The sequence below is a fragment of the Anolis carolinensis genome, chromosome 5 (genome assembly GCF_035594765.1).
Source record: "Anolis carolinensis isolate JA03-04 chromosome 5, rAnoCar3.1.pri, whole genome shotgun sequence".
Taxonomy (NCBI): Eukaryota; Metazoa; Chordata; class Lepidosauria; order Squamata; family Dactyloidae; genus Anolis; species Anolis carolinensis.
The window spans coordinates 20,118,056-20,137,513 of NC_085845.1; the positions used below are offsets into that span (position 1 = coordinate 20,118,056).

The 19,458-nt window shown below is 37.9% G+C and overlaps 1 protein-coding gene across 3 annotated transcripts in view; it reads left to right on the forward strand.

Moving 5' to 3' along the window:
* ccser1 (coiled-coil serine rich protein 1) overlaps positions 1-19,458 on the forward strand; it is an 815,269-nt gene that overhangs the window by 784,499 nt on the left and 11,312 nt on the right. The window lies entirely within an intron of this gene.

The following is a 19,458-nucleotide window of genomic DNA, read 5'->3' on the forward strand; positions in this document are numbered from 1 at the left end:
TTTTGATGTTTACTCCATAGTAAAACAGCACATTACATTTTTATATATATAGATATATAAAGTTTTGAATCACATAGGGAAGGGTTAACAGCTCTGTGGTGTTTGTTTTGCTTTCTGTGACCCTGTTCAGAAAATTTTACCTCACTTTCTGTCCCAGTGATAACTAGATTTTGAAAAATAAATGGCTTGTTGTGGAAATAAGGATTTGCTAGAAAGCTTCAGTGGAGAAACCTTTTCCCCATGATAACTCTTCCAGGAGTCAATTTCCTTTTTGAATGATAGATTTCTCTCACCCCCTGATGTCTCACCCCCGTTCTTCACTATAGGTCATTTGTAAATTGTATGTTTGTAAGTCGTGGACTGCCTATAATCACTTTCAGAATAGAAATGTGACTTTCCTGTTCTTTATGGTGTTATTATATGTAACTGTTGACCCAATATACATTTATTTATTTATTTATTTATTTATTTATTTACAGCATTTATATTCCGCCCTTCTCACCCCGAAGGGGACTCAGGGCGGATCACATTACACATATAGACAAACATTCAATGCCTTGACATAGAACAAATACAAGACAAATGCAGGCTCCGAGCTGGCCTCGAACTCATGACCTCTTGGTCAGAGTGATTGGTCTCAGCTGGCTGCTTTCCAGCTTGCGCCACAGCCCGGGCTTTGAATGCGCTTGTGCTTTGAATGCCCAAAACAGGTTCTGGAAAAACTAAAATTACATACTGTGCATAATGCTTTTTTTTTTTGAGAATGCTACATAAATTCTTCATTTTCTTTTTTTTTGGGGGGGGGGGGAGGTTTATTATCTGCTTATTGTTTGTGTTTGGAATCATAACAGTTATTGTCCCCTTTTCCTGACTGATCTTAGTTATTGTTAGTGTCTGGTTTCATTTCCCAATAAGATACATTTTTAAAGTTATCCATCCATCTAATTTTCTCTGTGTAATTTTCATTTATCTAGTCTGCCAACAAGATATATATCTTATTCACAAAGCACAGTGGTTTGATTGCACATTTAATTCATACTGTGAAACAAGCAAACATGATTATTTTATTGTCCATTACATTCATAAAAAGGCATACCAACCAATCCATTTTAATGGAGTCTCCATTCTATCCTTCTCGGCTTAGGGAATGTTTTCTGAAGATCATACCCACAAGCAACAGTCAGGTGAAAAGCAAGGGAGGGCTTGATGCCCTTTCTAAGGGGTGTGCCAATCTTTAAATAATTTACTACATGGCCACTTGGTTGGTAGCACCAGGACACCTAGTGCTGTTTGTTGACACCTTTTTCTGGACTAAATATTATAGGGAGGTAGCAGATCCATGGTGCTCTTCTAGCTGGACAACATACCAACCAACAAGGTTACTATTCACCATTGTTGGGCAGCCATGATTTCTTACATCTTAGTGACCATTTCACCTATGAGCAACTTCTCTGCTTTATGCAGGCCAGCAACAAGGGACATGGAGTTCACTACATTATGCTTCTCCTCACTCCTCATTTAACTTCACTGACTTGCGTTGATTGGAGTTTCAATCCAGTGCCAACCAAAATCCTAGATTTGGGTCTTGCAACTTTACACATTTTTTTAGTCTTTTGATAACTGCGAGGAAACTGGCACATAGAGAGTTAGAAATATTACAGCAATTTCAAATAGAATAAAATAAAAATGTACAAAGAAAAGCCTCAAAACTGAATGAACCACTGCAGTGCATGTATATTAATGACATTATCCTTGCACAGTGACATGTCCCATAGTAAGAAAAGCATTTTACATCCATCGTTGTCAACCAGATTTTCATTACAGTATTTACTGAAGCACTGGCTAGCTTGAGCTGAACACAATTCATATTTTTATGTATTCCTTTCTTTAGAGAAGTAGGCACTAGCAATTATTAATACATAGTGCCACAACATAGGAAACAGGAAAGCTCAATGTAGTTATTCTTTTCTGAAAAAAAGGTGAGTGTGGTGTGTTTATATATGCTTTTAGAACAGATAAAATACATTCAAATAATTTAATCTTAGAACAACCCCCCCACACACACACACCATGTGCTTAAAAATGTGTATGTATAAACAAGCGAACATGTCTCTGTCCCTTGACCATTCAAAATAAATTATGTCACTGTGAAATGTTTAAGGCTAATGTTATGCTTTGAACAGACTTTAAAAATAGTAAAATAAACAGGAGAGAATATAACATTTGAAAGATATAGCAGAAATTCAGAAGTCTACATCTAACGCTGCTCCCAACTATAACAGAGCCACTGAATCAACTGCTATATGGTAAATCAACACTTATGTAAATTTTATTAATTAAGTCAATTGCCTCTGGCCAGGAATAGCAACTGGAATGAGGCTGAATATTTCAGCAAAAGTCAAAAGGGAAACAAATGGATTGTTAATAAGGTGACACACAGAATCAGTTGGAGAGACAACAAGTAAGCTTCTTGTGGTTCATGGCATCTTCTAAACTATTATCCTGAACCAAGCCACTCAGTGCTTGTATTAACTTTACTCTGGGAAAGGATGGGGTAGAAATCTAATAAATGCATAAATAATGCAGAAGGTAGGGAATAAGTCAAACCAAAAGAATGTAATAGTTATTGTTTGGATAACACATTTGTTTTTAACCAAAAAGTACATTCATAAATTGATATTTTAGAGAAATTTGTATTAAAAGATGATGCATAAAAAGTCTGTTGGAAAAAATATGCATTCAAAATGTGTCCACATTTGAGTAAAAATGGAAAATAGGCATGCATTTTTGCTCATTAATGCATCCGCACACACATATTACAGAACTGAGGAAACTGAACGGAACAGGCTTATAATCAATACATGTGAAATCAACATGGATTGGGTACAGAATGATTCTCAATCCTCAATGTAAAAAGAAAAGAAAAAAAAATATGAAGGAATTTTGTGTGAACAATTGGTGAATGCATTAAGCAAGGTAGGATTGTCTGGTCCCTCAGCTGTACTAGTCTACACTTTTTCTAATACATCATTTTGGGTTTCCTTTAGAATCTAATAAAATGTGCGCACATATGTGGCAATATTGGGAAAGCAGAAATTTTCTTTAGGGATATTTTAGTTTCCTTTCTCTTGTCTTTGAGTGTAACCTACATATCTACTTATGGGGTGCATATCCCCATGTTATTTGGTGGTCAGAGGAGAGCAATAGATAACCATTCAGTACTTAGCTATGTTCCTGTAGCCAGATACACGAAGGAAATATCCTTTTAATAGACCAAAAAAGGACCCTTTTGCCCTCTCCTGCCTACTAAATGGTGAAGATGGCATGATCAGGTGGCAGAGAGGTAGGTTTCATGCCTGTAGGGTTGCTGTACAAAACCTTTACAAGGATCTGAACAGGTATATATTCCCCCAGATGTAAACAACAGGATTTAATTCTATAATGTTAAGAGATTCTATTTGAGAGTATAGTGTTCCCTCACTACTTCGTGGTTCACTTTTTGCGGATTCACTATCTCATGGTTTTTCAATAAACTCTAAAAGAATATTATAAATCATAAAAAATTACAATGTACAGCCTAAGGAAGGGAGGAAGGAGAAGCCGAAGGGAGAGAAAAGGAGCCCAAGCGGCAACAGGAGGAGGAGGAGATTTATCAACACACGATTGGTTGGTAAAGACTTAAAATAGTGTATAAATAATAATGTATAATAATAATGTATAAATATTTAAATATAGTGTCCTTACTTTGAGGATATTCACTTATTGCGGGTGGCCATGGAACGTAATCCCCGCAATAAGTGAGGGAACACTGTATAGTGTTCCTTCATTTGATATATACTATTATTCACATCTTACCTTCCTTTTTTTTCTCTCTTCTGCTCTCTGATGAAAAATATATCCAAATATTTAAATCCTGTTAGGTTTCAAGCTTAATGGATATTATAAGTTGAAATGAAATGAGTCTTGTGTCCAAGATATGAGGACATTGACTTTTTAATCAGACTTTCTAACGAAACAGCTTTGCACTGCTTTCTGATTGTGACATCTATTTGACTCGAGTGGCTGACATATATTCTTGTGAATCCAGTATTTAACCTCCAAAACACAGTTCTATCCATTTTATAAAGAAAGGTGTTAAATGAAGGTTATTTTTCAATTAAGGAGCATTCTTGCACTCTCTGCTGTCTCTGTCTTGAAAGGCAGAATTGTATGGCTGGGAGACAAACCATAATTATTTTTAGTAAAATATCTTCCCCCCTTTCAAGCAAAGCAATAACACTCTGATGGAAATTCTATTGTGGGACCATTATCTTTCATATCTCTGTTGCTGGCTAAAGAGTATTGATAACTGATTTTTCCCGAATGCACTGAAGTTTTTGGCTTCAGTGATTTTTGATGACTAGACATTAGGTGTCCATATCTTCACTTAGTTTGTTATCACGTGAAAGGGTAAAGAATTTCAAGCCATCTCTCCCTGACTCCTGGACAATTTTGTGTATTTACACATTGTACTCTTTACAAAAATGTTCCTCCTTGAAAAAATTGTGGGCATTAATTCAATGTTTATGAGACTGCAAGCTGGACTTGTGTTTTAAGAATCATGTTCATGGCCATTAATAATTGAACATGACCCCCAAACTTGTGTCTTATGTCGGATAGTAGCCCAATCACAGATATTCTGAGGTGCTATAGGTCACAGAGCTGAGAATTGTTGCTGTAGTGTTCTCCCAGTTGTGGGGTGTGTTAAAACAAGCACTTGCAGCTGGAATACATAGGCTCTCTCAAGCTGCCTATCCAATGTGCTTTTCCAGTTTCTTGGTGCTCAGAAGATAATTTCTCCCTGGCTTCAGTTTTTCCCATTTCTCCACACTTCTCACACAGTTCTCACAGTTCTCACTTCTCACACAGTTCACTGACAGATGACAGATGGAATTTTGTCTGCATCATAGGATGGTACTTAATCTATTAACTGTTGTAAAAGTGTGTGGAAATGGGGGGGGGGGCAGAGACTTGCTTTATCACTTACTTAAGTCCACTTAACTCTGAAGATTTACCTTGTTACAACTTCACAAGACTCAAGAAACATGTTTTTGGACAACTTTTAATTATTTTCAATTATTCTCTCCATCCCCTTGGCTGCTTCTCTCACATATACAGCTATTGGGATGAGGAGTGGTAGAATAGCTTCTAATGTTTCACCCATTATAACATCCCTTCTGTCAAGGCATTCTAGTAGACTGACTTTGGCTATCACAGTCATCTCTTCCTTTCCCAACTCAAATTTACTTGTGTCAGGAGCAGCAAAAATGACTGACCCAATTTACAAACGACTCATAGTTAAGAAAGAGGATGAAGCAACAGGAAGTGCGAGAAACCTGCTCATAGGAAGATAAATTAACTTCTGAACGCGTTATCATGGGGAAATATCTCAACTGAAGCATTATCACAAATCCTTGTTACCACAACAAGCCATTTATTTTTCAAAATCTAGTTATCTCAGGGAAAGAAAGTAAGATGAAATCTACTGAACAGGAACACAGACAGCAAAACAAACACCACAGGGGTGTTAACTCTTAAAACTTTTTAAAATGTGTCTGTTTCAACTTACCGTACATACAAATTCAGCTTAAGAACAAACCCATAGAACCTATCTAATTGGTAACTTGGAGACTGCCTGTACTACCAAAAATCCTTGCAGACCTGCCAAAGCAACTTCTTGAGCACCAAGAAGTTCAATTTCTTTCTTTTTTTTTTTAAAAGAGACATCTGCTAGCATTTAGAAATGCCTGTCATTAGCATTTGAGAGGTCATATCTTAGAACAATATGCTATAATGTTATTGTTCTTTGAGAACGTCTAGAAAACATGTGTACATATTTGCTGGCTGTAATGAGGGAGGTTATAGGAAATGCCTTAGTCTGAATCTGAACTCCTTGTATATACTGATATAGTATTGTCCAGTTTCCTATTGGAAGAATGAGTAAAGGAAGATTGCGATTTATTACCTTATGTGTTAAATTTGTAAGCTCAAATGTATCATATGCAAAACTGGATTAGCTGGATTCTGGATGAAGGAACATGTAGATGGCATTATACTACTATTAAAATATAGAAAAACAACAACAGTGGCAATAACATATTTATTTATTTCTAACAATTTGAGGTAGGGAACAACAGATTAAAATAAGCACTAAATAGACACATAACACATTTAAAACATACAAACGGCAATGAAAAATAACAATCAGTTAAAAGAGCATTAACATCAGTTTTGAACTCATACATATTAAAAATCAGTTCATAATTCACCATCTATCCAAACCTGTTTAACATTTTAAAATAGCATATCCAGCTGTCAGGTCTCTGCTAACATATCATTCCACAATTTGGGGGCAGGTGAAGGAAAATTCTCTAGTTAATAGTTGCCAGCCTTATCTTGGTTGATTGAAGTAAATATTGCCTGCTTTGAAACAGGCAAGATTTTTTAATGTAACTTTTTATTTGTGCTTTTATACAGATAGGTTGTCAATTCAACCCAACCCATGTATCCATGATTCTACCCATTTTCATTTCATAATGATTCTCCATATAGGACCCCGCTGTATTTACAATGAATTTTAGAACATATACAACAGACAAGACATCCTTGCAATAGATGCTGTCAGACCCCAGGCAGCAGGGCACCAAGAACCATACACGGAGGCCAATCTCTATCTAATATCTTTATTAAGGAAATATATAAAAGTAATAAAAACAAGTGAAGAATATAGTTCAGAAGCAGACCTTTCAAATAAGGTCAAATATAGTCCAATAATGCAATGTCCAATAAATGATATTAGAGTTCAAAGTTTATATCCAATACCGAAACACACACTATTGCCAGGCAATAGAGTGGGGAAAAGCCAGAGTCTTAGGAGTCCAAGGAAGCTTGACAACAAGGCTGGAAATAAACTTGGTACTTTAACAAGGTCCGTGACTAGAAACAAGGCAAAACGTGAATCTTGGAACAAGGTCCGTGGTTAAACAGCAAAGCAAGGCAGTACTTGGATTCTTGATCCGGGAAGCAAGGAACTGGGGTTACGAAGTCCACACACGATCTCACTCCTGAAGCAGCTCTGTTGACTCCGCAAAGATTCTCCCGCGTCAGGGACCTATATTGGGGTCTCGTTTTCCCGCCAACAATCTCTTTCCCTAGAGAACGGGAAGCGAAACCCAACTTTGTCCAGATGCAAGACTCCTTAGAATTTCCCAAGGGAAGCAGGTCTAATCAGCCTGTTATTTGGCAGCAATCCGTAAACTCCTGCGATTCTGTTCCCTGACTCCTCTGTCAGCACAATAGGATTCTTTTCTAGGGAACGGAGGCGAGGAATGTCCAAGGTCTGTTTTACTGAATTATTGGGTACAAACATCAACATCCGGCAGGTGAAAGGACTCCGGCTCTTGTTGAACCGGCGAAAACCCCATGTTTTCGTCTTCATCTGCCACAATGGCACTAGGAGCAGGACTACAAGGCCCATGAGGCATCACAGATGCATGCACCTAGATTAGAGGGGAGGGTTTTTTTTTCGTGTCAGGAGCAACTTGAATTGCTTCTGGAGTGAGAGAATTGGCCATCTGCAAGGACGTTGCCCAGGGGACGCCCGGATGTTTTGATGTTTTTACCATCCTTGTGGGAGGCTTCTCTCATGTCCCCGCATGGAGCTGGAGCTGATAGAGGGAGCTCATCTGCACTCTCCCCGGGTGGGATTTGAACCTGGCAGCTTTCAAGTCAGCAACCCAACCTTCAAGTCAGTCCACTATGCCATCTGGGGGCTCCAGAGGGGAGGTGACAGCAAGTGAAGAGATTTTGGGCAACATTGTTGTGTTAGATCAACTTTATGCTGTTTCAAGAAAGTGGAATATATATTTAATTGTTCATGTATGTCTGTCTTGTAACTTAATATTTCCTCCTTCATAGTGATCTGTGTAAGGTCTTCTGTCCAGCATCCTGGTGTGCTCTTGGATTTCCAACTCTAAAAATTAATATACTTGGCTGCTAAGGCTCTCATAATATGCATAGTCTGTACTTCCTGTCAATGTTCCATTCTGAATGCAAGTGTCCTAACAGCAAGTTGTGCACATAAAAGTCCAATGCTGTTTCTGATATGTTGCATTGCTTCATTACTTTCTGCTGGAAGACAATGATGAATGGACAGGGCCACAGTACAATCAAATAAAATAGTTTAGAAATGAGATCATGTTTTAGCTTGTTTTAGTTGAAACAATTAAAACATAATTGAACAATATTTTCCATTTGTTATCTTCAGCATATTAGTCACCCTTCTTGTCAGTTTTTACTCTTGTGCAATTGTACATTAGAGTTGAGCAAAAGTTCCACTGATTAACCTGACAAAAAATAAAAATATATTGCTCAGAATTCCTTTATTGTCACTTTCCACCAGTCATTCTTTGTCTACTGCCTGTTTATAGAAGTCTCTTTGGGGTGGAGTGAGAAAAGAAAATGTTTTTATAGTACAGAAAATCACAATTTCACAGTGATTTCACAGGAGCTTGTGAAAATCAGTTCTCCTGTGTTGTTCCTCCTCTTTGCAATTGCTGATAGGTTTTTTCCCCTCCAGGAACCAATTAACAGTAATTTGATTTTTGTCATATTATAGTTCAAAGTAGGCTAATCACATCCTCAGGTAATCTTATATATCAGTTGCATATGTGACTACTAGCATTCTCTTGGTATGCTAATAGAGTACAATGGTAAAATAACAGGCTTGCTTCATCTAAAGTTAAGACTGTCATAATTTCCATCACTTACAAATCAATGAGTCTTGTAATATGGCATTAATTTTTGGTGGATTGCACCGAATATATACAGATGCTGTTGAGACAGTCAAATACAAAGACCTATAAAGCTCCATTTGACACTGTTAAAGCAAGTTAATTTGAAGCCGCATTATGCTTAGTCAAACTATTGATAACTTTAGCCAAGATTTTTCTTCCAATTCAGTGCGTCCTGGAGTATCTGATGCTGGAGTCTGACAATTTTGTTTTCCAAGGTACCGCTGGCTGGTACCATATTTTTCATCATTGATTACAGTTGTTTCTTTATTGCTTGGAAACTCTCCAGGGACTGGCAGCTGATGGGTCATGGACCACCACTGGCTCAGGACAACCACTTTGAGTAGCACTCTACCAGTTGACTCTAGTTCAGGGAGGAATGCTTTTCCATCTCCACTATTTGCGATCTACTACATACTGTTGGCAGGGACAGGACATTCTGTCCACTAAGCAGATCAAGAAGATGGAACAAATTTGTTTCTGTGTTGTTTTGCTTAACTATGAGTTATGTTGTTTTTTTGCATTTGGAGAAGGTGGTAAATCTGTGTGTTGTTATAATAATATTCCAATGGACCCCTACTACATATATTTATACCACTGCTTGCTTTCCTGGTCTTATAAGTACTGGCAAAGTAAATAAAATATTCATGGTGAGTTCTAAACATCCTTAGAACTCTGAGATCTGATTGAGTTTTTGGATTTAAAATATAAGGAAGTATAGGCAGAGCCGGCCCTAGGTATTTTTCAAGTGTAGGCGAACAGAATTTTGGCGCCCCCCCAAACCAATCACTGAAAAATAAAAGCGTTGGATAAGCGAAAATGTTGGATAATAAGGAAGTATAAAGGAAAAGCCTATAAAACATCAAATTACATTATGATTTTAAAAATTAAGCACCAAAACATCATGTTTTACAACAAATCAATAAAAAAGCAGTTCAATACATGGTAATGTTATGTAGGAATTACTATATTTGCAAATTTAACACTAAACATTGAACAGGGATATAGGGCAGTGTGGACTTAGATAACCCAGATAGCCCTCAGTATTAAAAAAAAAACTCTAAAATCAGGACAATAAATAAAGAACAACACTCTGAAAACAGAAGAAATCCAGACAGTAAACAATCAGGGACAGTTAACTCCTCCCAAAAAAAGATTCTCCCAGGCAAGAAGAAGCCAGGTCTTGAAGCCACAGGGCCATTAAATGCTAATCAAGGTGATTAATTACAACATTCACACCTGCTTCAAAGAAAAGTTCTTTCTTCCACCCTGGACCTTCTACAGATATATAAACCCCACATACCCAGCTTCCAAGTTCCCACAGACCTCACAATCTCTGAAGGCCCCAAAGGTGGGCTTGCGTGGTGCGAAGGTGGGTCTGCGCTGGCTGAAAGGCCCAGCGCGGCCGCTGGAAGGCCCGAAAGAGAAGGAGGTGGAGAGTGGTGCCCTCCTCCCAGGACGATGGTGTCCCCGGGACGATGGCACCACAGGCAAATGCCTATTTCGCCTTATGGTTGGACCGCCTCTGAGTATAGGAAAGATAATTTAAAATGTTATGACAAAGAGCAGCAATAACATTTTACGAATTTATCTCATTTGCTTCAAACAGTGCAAATAGTAGGGATTTTCTCCAAGTGTCTAAAAGAAGTCTGTGTGCATCAGTGAGTACATAGATAGCAGTAGTATTTCTTCAAAGAAAAGATATTAAAATGTTCAGCTTGAATCTTTTAATGTTATGTGTGTTCGTATTGTATTTGTTAAAGTACCAGACTTGGGGATTACCACAGCTGCAAGATATTTTTTAAAAAATATTTTTGTGCTCTTGGGATAGTATTGATATAACCAAGCCATGAGAAGGCTGGAAAATAATCCCAGGGTAATGACTTACACCGAGGTTTGTAACGTCTATATGCTTGCTCAGAAAACACAAAATCTGGCTTCATGGCCTCTTCCATCTTCTTATCTAATATTAGATATAAGAGAGCTGGAAAAAAAGCCTTGTTATAGCTTACATCTAGCCCTTAGATTGGATGTTCCTCAACCTTGGTATAGAAAATTATAACACAAAATTCTTATCTTAAATTACTCTCTAGACAGTCATTCTATTACCAGAACTTTTCTCTTAGAATCTCATTTGCTCATAGCAAAGGAGGAGGACTCTTATAATAACGTTCTTTAATCTATGGGCACTACAACCAGTTTCTGTGTGGAAGATCATGAGTGAATGACATACTGAACAATAGAGCTTTGAATATTGACTACAAGTATTGAGGTGCATGGCTTCAAAGACCAAACTGCATTGTCAGATACTTCACATGCTGAATTCCTAGGTGCTTTTGACATTCCCCCGAGAAATGGTCTGAGAGGGTCCAGCTGACATTTGGATTTTGAATGAAAAATTAAGTTTTAAAATATTTAGATCAGGTTTTAGTGTGTGAGCTCATCTAGACTGACCAAGCAGAAGTATTTTCATTGGTGTATTTCCTGATTTTACTTCCAAGAACCAAATAATACTTATCTTGTCCCAATGCATTCATTGGTTGTTATAGTGTGTCTTAATCCTTTTTTTTTAACTTAAAGTGAATATATAATAGGATATTCTTGACAAGGCTTGTTTGATAGGAGGTTAACATTGTCTCCCTATGGGGCTGATGCACTGTGATTTGCCCATGATCATTCTATGGCCAACTAAGGATTTGAACCCTAGTTTTCAGTTTTATGGTGCAGCATTCAAATTACCACAATGCATTAATTCTCATATTTCTTAATGATTCCTATCAGTTTTTACATTGTTCTACTACTTAGATTAATTCAGCAATCTGATCACTCAAAGGTAGGAATCATGATTGTCAATTGAATTCTTCAGCTCCTGAAATGGTCTTGAAGTGGATCCAGGAGAATAGTGTGTGACAGAGAATCATCCAGCTATGTTCTCACAGCTGGTATATGCAGCCATGCCTGCAGAACCTCCTGAGATATTCCAGAAGTCCTCTGTCAAGAACTGGAGAAGTTGAGCCATCATGTGCTTTCTCCATATTTCAGCAAAAAAGTTTTGCAAATGAAAAGACAAGGGTGGGGGGAATCCATTATGACTGGAGAGCCAATGACAACTGTGCTGCCACCTTTTTATTGCAAAGCTTTGGCATCCTTCCCAGCCTTTTGCAATCCAGTGCTTTTACAACTTACTGCCTGCAACAACTTCATATCATCCCTTGTCCTGTACATCTCCAAGGATGTGGTCTTTGTGCTGCCATGGAGAAAGCTATTTTTAAAAATCTTTCTAGAACTTTTGAATTATTCTTATAATTTGTTCTAGTGCTATCACTATATCCGTCTTCAACAGGGACTGTGCCCGGGGGGGGGGGGGGGGAACCTAGTGAAACCAGCATAGGAGCACTGCTAAAACTGTGGATTTTCTTTTTTTCATGGATATCATCAGTTTTTAGCAGAAATGTTTATAGATTAAGTCTGCTTCCTGAGATGTGCTTCTGAGGAAGTAAGTTAGTCTATGAAATCCTATGGTACCAACTTCATTCTCTCGGTCTAGAAGATGCTACGATGTCCCTTTCCAGAAGGAAACCATGTGTTACATATCTGGAAATACACCTGGGGGCCCAATGTGTGTATGTGACAGTATTGGACACACTCATCTCTAATCTTAAAACTGACATTACAGGTAACATGCTTACATAAATGTACTGTCAATGTGTCACTTTTTTCTGAGAATTTTTAAAAATAGTTTGGCTGAAGAAGCAAGACTAAGAAAAGATACTTAAAAGTTGAGTACAAGAGGAGCCCCAGTAGCGAAGTGCGTTAAAGCGCTGAGCTGCTGAACTTGCAGATCGAAAGGTCCCAGGTTCAAATCCCAGGAGCAGCTTGAGCGCCCACTGTTAGCTCCAGCTCCTGCCAACCTAGCAGTTCAAAAACATGCAAATGTGAGTAGATCAATAGGTACCGCTCCGGCGGGAAGGTAACGGTGCGCCATGCAGTCATACTGGCCACATGACCTTGGAGGTGTCTACGGACAATGCCGGCTCTTCGGCTTAGAAATGGAGATGAGCACCAACCCCCAGAGTCAGACATGACTGGACTTAATGTCATGGGAAACCTTTACCTTTACCTTTTACAAGAAAATCAGCGTAGTCTGGTGTTTTGAGTTTTGAATTAGGATACCAGCAGACCAGAGTTTGAAATCTTGCTCAGCCATGGAAGGCCACCAGATGATCTTGGGAAGCCATACTCTCTCAGAGGAAGTCAAAGGCAAAACATCTTTGAGCAAATATTGCCTAGAAAACCCGGTGATAGTTTTGCCATGGGATTGCCATAGTTAAATAATGCCACATAACAGTAAAAATAGTAGCAGAAACTGACAATCTGGTTGAACACTTTATCTAAATATTCAGTTTGGGATATTCAGTTTGGGAACAAATCTGGCAGAAAAAATAGTTCAATACACAGTAATGCTACGTAGTAATTACTGTATTTACGAATTTCGTACCAAAATATCATGATATATTGAAAACATTGACTACAAAAATGCGTTGGATAATCCAGAATGTTGGATAAGCGAGTGTTGGATGAGTGAGACTCTACTGTACTTTAATATTCACAGGAGTGTGTTACTTATAGACACAGAATGAAACTGAAGGCTAAGGTCTGCAGAACCAGAAGTCACTTTGCCCGGCCAATTTATTACATATCTCAAGTTGTCCAGATAGAAAAGGGGACAGGGTTCGTGCATGATATATAACTATTTGACATTAAAATACCAGTAAATGGTAGCTTTCATGATAAGCTATGTCTACAGAAATTACATTGTCCACCTCTATTGATAGTAAAAGACCCTTGTTTTTGTTTTCATTGTGTGTCTCAAGATATATTAAAGACTGTGGGTATATTTTTAAAGGTATCTTCAATAGTTTTGGTTTATTTTCAGTTGCTAAAGAAGAGATGGGAAACTAAGCATGCACTATAGTAAAGCTTTGCCATTGTTGCTCTAATTTGCTTTGTGCCTTTACAAGTGAGTTTACAAATGGCAAATTTACTAGCTCATGGCTCATTTCCACCACACATGTAGTTTTTCCACCATGCATTATTTTGATGCATCCTGCTTTGTTTTCCTAGCATGGAGGGTTTTGCCAGAAGGTAATGTTATCTGATCAATAGAAGCAGATTTAAATTGTTGTAAAAAGTACAGTTGACAGTTTAGGTGCATCCTAAAATCAATAAAGTAGAGCAGATCTTAACAAACTTAAATGAAGAATTATCTACTCCAGTTAAATTGCATTGCATATTGAATCATTTGTAGCATGGGGGGGTTGGTAGGTATGAAACCAAGGTGTTGTGGAAATTAAGCAGTTGACATGGTGACAGATGAGATATACCAAGGAGTTGATTTAAACTAGTGTTCAAAATTAGATTTGCAATTACTGTACACAAACTATCACAGCTACAAAAATAGTTTGAAGTCATATCAGTATAAAAAGTAGTCAAATGGTTATGTTCTTTATAGAAAGCTCCTGGGAAATGGAGATGTATTTTCTCCTTTCAGTCCCCTACCTTAAGAAACTTCACCAGTATCTTGTTTTGATCCCTTGGAAAACAAGGTGCTGGAAAAACAAAGAAGATGAAACAAGGGAGGAAAAAACAAATTAGCAGTCTGTCAAATAAGGCTTCAGGATATGGGTGCTGTTTTGAGTCAACACTACTTGGCTGTTCTGTGCTAGCAAAGTTATCCACATGTGTATCAAGGATTTGATTTCAGGTGCAATTTAGTGGTCATCACAACTGAGAAGAGAAGGTGAGGAGAAACATCTCTGGGCCTCTGGGGTCTAGACTATGGAAAAGGATACCATAGTGCAAACTAGGTTGAAATCATGGCTTATTTAAATTTGGCACAATTTACTAATGTGATTGAGTCATGGTAAGTATAGCCTAAATTTTAAAACCGGAATTGCTAGTCCTTAGCAGCAGGCCCCAGTTCACTGAGATAATAAGCACTATCTACATTTGTTTGATAAACATTTCCTACAGTGATTTTAATAACGCTGTAAAGGCACCAGATTGTTTGATTCTGGAAGCTAACCAGGATTACTACTTATTTAGTACATACATAGGAAACTTCCAAAATACCAGGTATGGTAGGATATATTTCAGAAGAAGGAACTGGTAAAACCACATCTGAGTATTCCTTGTCTAAGTAAACCCTGTGAAATTCATGGTGTTGCCATAGGTGACCTGAAGGTATCTGCAAACACACGACAGTGGCAGATAAAAAGAAAACCAATGCCTGGAGAGGTGGAGTTGTCACCTCTTTTTATTTGTTCTGTGACTGGAAACCTGCACTCTGTAACACATATATACATTTTGGCATTAGTTTAAGGTGAAATTAACATAATGGATTATAGATGAAAACCTGCAGAACAAAAAAAGAAAGAAAGAAAATATGTCAGGCATGTTTTTCCTACTTGTGATTTTTTTCAAAATAATCAAATGATGAATAAGATAGTGAAATCAGGTCATTGGATGCTCAGCATTATTATTATTATTAGAAGAAGAAAAAACTAGTGTACACTGAAGTACATAAACATTTTAAAATAAGCATGAAAGGTTAAATGTGTATCATGTTAAAGAATCATATTTAAGAGCTCCAAGTCATTTTCTACCTGCCTTTCTCTACTTCTTCCCCTCACTGGTTTCCCAGTAGGTCTCATGGTTATAAAATATAGAAGGTTATAGAAGGTTTCAATCAGACATTAGAAGGAACTTTGGACAATGAGAGCAGTTTAACAATGGAATCAGTTGCTAAGAGTGTTGGCCTGGATGTCTTCAACAAATAAAGAGAGAATGAAGAGAAGAAAAAAGGAAAAAGAAATACATTACACAGTAGGCTTGTGCACAAATCCGTTTTTTTTTAAGTCTTCAGCTGGTTCGGTTGGTTTGGTTGATTTGGTCGGTTCAGACGCCCATAACAGCATGGCCTCTGCTGCCAATTTTTTTCCTGCCACAACAGAATAGTGGCTGTCAAAAACCTGGCTGCTTTTGATTTCTCTCGGTTACATGTGGTGTGTGGGGAGGGAGGCAGCTGCTAGAAAGGAAAAGATCCCAGAAAGGGTGATTTCTTCAGCCCTCACCTTAAACCCAGGTCTCCTTTAAATATAGAAGGGAAAGAATTGCAGGAAGCAGGATTTCTTAAGCTATTACCTTAAACCTGGGTCTCCTCTAAACAGAGAAGGAAAAGAATCACAGGAAGATTAATTAAATTAATTAAATTAATTAAATTAATTAAATTAATTAATTTCTTAAGCCCTTGCCTTAAACCTGGGAAGCTCCCCTCCCCCATTGCCACCAATGGGTCGGATTGAAAATAAATCTTTCGGTTTCCCGGGTTGAAAATGGATTTCTGTCCTCCCAAATTTGGGAGGCTCCCAAAAAATGGATTAGAGCACCCACCAAAATACAGGACACCGACATGGATCAAGGTTTACTCAGATTACACAAGCCTATTAAATAGGTTTGTGCTGGGGATGCTATACCAACATTTGTGCATTGCTTCATTTTAGGGATGAAGAATTTAGGAAATATGAGTTTTAAAAGAAAATGAAATAGTCATATTTTTCCAATGCATATTATGCTTAGCCTCCTGAGCTTCTTGTGTTTACATATAATTAAGCATTTATGTTCACCAAATCTTTGCAAAATAGCCTATACTTTTAGCTTTGTTGACCATACATTCCCTTCTACTACTTCACATACAGGTATAAATGAGGACATTCAGTTAATTTAATTATATTCCATAAGAAAATATTTGATATGAAAAATAGATGTTACTGCTGCTTCTCACACATAAACTGGAACTCTAAAACTTTTTTTCTAGTTGCTAAATGAAGAGAGAAACATAAAAATGTGTTAATTGCAATGAGTGTTATGACATACCTTTTAAAGTACTCCCTTGAAAGTTTATATGGTGGGCCTCTGGGGAATGGGCTCTGGTACATTTTTCTTTCAATCTTTCATGCATGCATACTTTATGACATTAACATGAATAGATTTGGGATTTGTGTGTGTGTGTATGTGTGTGTGATTCTGACATTGTGTATCTTGTGTCTCTAACAGAAAGGAATTTTTTTAAATTCGGCTCCAGAGTTTCCTTTGTAAAAAGACTTTTTAATGTGTTTCTTTGTGGGGATATAATCCTAGACATGGAGATTACATCCTGAAATTTCTGTGTTATCTAATAGAGGTCAGTTCTATGAGCGTTTCAACTGCTTCTCTAGTGAACACCTTGGTGGTACTTAATTCTCAACTTTAGACTTGTCTTGTGTTTTAAGTGTGATGACAGTTGACTTCTTTTCACCAAGGGTATGGAACCTCTTACCTTCTAGAAATGTTAGACTGCTGCTATCAAAAGTGCTATGTGACATGGCCAATAAGGGAATACAGGACTGGTAATCTAAATAATCACAGCGGCAGAGAACATGTTATTCAAATAAAAACGCCAAATGCACAGACTTCTCAAGGTACCCTTTTATCCCATGATTCCTCTGTCTCATCATGGGATTAGAAAAGAATATTCAGCCCTGCCTCAAGACCATTATATGCATGGTTCCAGAAACTTTTTTTCTGGAACTCTGCATATAATGTGTTCATAAAGGTTCTGTGGCTGAGAGCTACCATGGCATGGAGCTTTGTTAGCTTCCCACCAGAGCAGTACCTATTGATCTATCACATTTGCATGTTTTCAAACTGCTAGGTCAGCAGAAACTGGGGTTAACAGTGGGAGCTCACCCCACTCCCCAGATTTGGACCACTGACCTTTCAGTGAGCAAGTTCAGCAGCTCAGCAGTTTAATCCGCTGCATCACTGGGGACTCCATATATACATGCACTTTAGACAGCATAGGGAAAGGGTTAACACCCCTGTGGTGTTTGTTTTGTTTTTCACTTTTTGTCCCTGTGATAACTGGATTTTGAAAAAAAATAGCTTGTTGTGGAAACAAGGATTGGTGATAATACTTCAGTTGAAATATCTTTTCCTCATGATAACTTTTTGAGGAGTTAATTTTTTTTTTCTTAGCGGTAGTTTTCTCTCACTTCCTGTTGTCTCACCCCCATTCTTAACTATGAGTCACTTGTAAGTCAGATGTTTGTAACTCAGGAACTGCCTGTATTTTTAAAAAGTATCATGGAAAAAGAGCACCAAAGGGAGAAATAACTGACCCCCACAGAAACTTGCTGTTACTGACTTTACAGGAGCACTTCGAGATCCAGACACTGCCTTATATCAGATCAGAGTATTTGCCATTTAACTTAAATATATATATTTTTGGGGAAATAATCTTGTAGCAGCTTTACATTTAACAGATTTATTTTAGCACAAGTTTAGTCTTATGCATTTACAGAAGTGGATTGCAATGCACAATGCATTATGCTCATGTTAAATATGTCAGTCTCACTTCGCCTCTCTTTCCCCTTCTTTTTGCACATTGACAAATTAACAAAGCTATTTCTTTGAAAAATATCTGATCTGACTTTCACAGCAGACTCCTTGATCTATGGCAAAGGCCTTTCAGATTGCATGCTACCCGATCCAGAACACAAGATACTCTGCATAAGCAGATTTGACATTGAGCAGTACCTCCTGATTTAACATGGGTTGGTTATTTGTATACATATTTCCCATTTCAATGTTACCAGCACTCAGGATGAGTGAAACAGTGATATAAAATGACTTTCTGACTACTTGCTATTGAACCAACCAGAGTAGCATGGAGTAACCTACAACTAAGATGTTCCTACTGAACAAGAAAATGAGGCCTCCAAGATTACCAAACACTTATTGGCATGAAACAACAGTAGTGGACACGGACTGAGTTTTTTTCTTTTCAACTAGAACATAATGCTCAGCCAGCATGGTCAGTGTTCAGGCATGATAAGGTAAAGGTAAAGGTAAAGGTTTCCCCTGATGTTAAGTCCAGTCGTGTCCGACTCTGGGGGTTGCTGCTCATCTCCATTTCTAAGCCAAAGAGCCGGCGTTGTCCATAGACACCTCCAAAGTCATGTGGCCGGCATGACTGCATGGAACGCCATTACCTTCCTGCCTATTGATCTACTCAAATTTGCAGGTTTTCAAACTGGAGCTAACAGCGGGCGCTCACTCTGCTCCCCGGATTTGAACCTGGGACCTTTTGGTCTGCAAGTTCAGCAGCTCAGCGCTTTAACACACTGAGCCACCAGAGGTTCCTGCAAGCATGATGGGAGTCATAAATCATACTGAGAATATCAGATTGTCTGTCATTGACTTAGAAAAAAAACTGGCTGGTTGCTGCCTTTTTACAGAATTCTAACATGGCTCCAAAGCATATGTTTTCAGTGTCATTTGGGTATTTCCTTCCTCCCTCCCTCCCTCCCTTCCAAACTACCTGTTGGGTTACTGTATGTATATTTGCATTTCCAAATGTTTTGTTTTACTCTGAAAGCAACAGCAAGAACATTTGCTTAACATGCAAAAAGATTAATGTCATTATATGATATTTGTTCATGTTTAAATTAACATTAGCTTCTTGTGGTTACTAGGAACTTTTTGCATGCTCCAAGCTGCCCTATTGTTGTTCACTTCATTTTTCTAA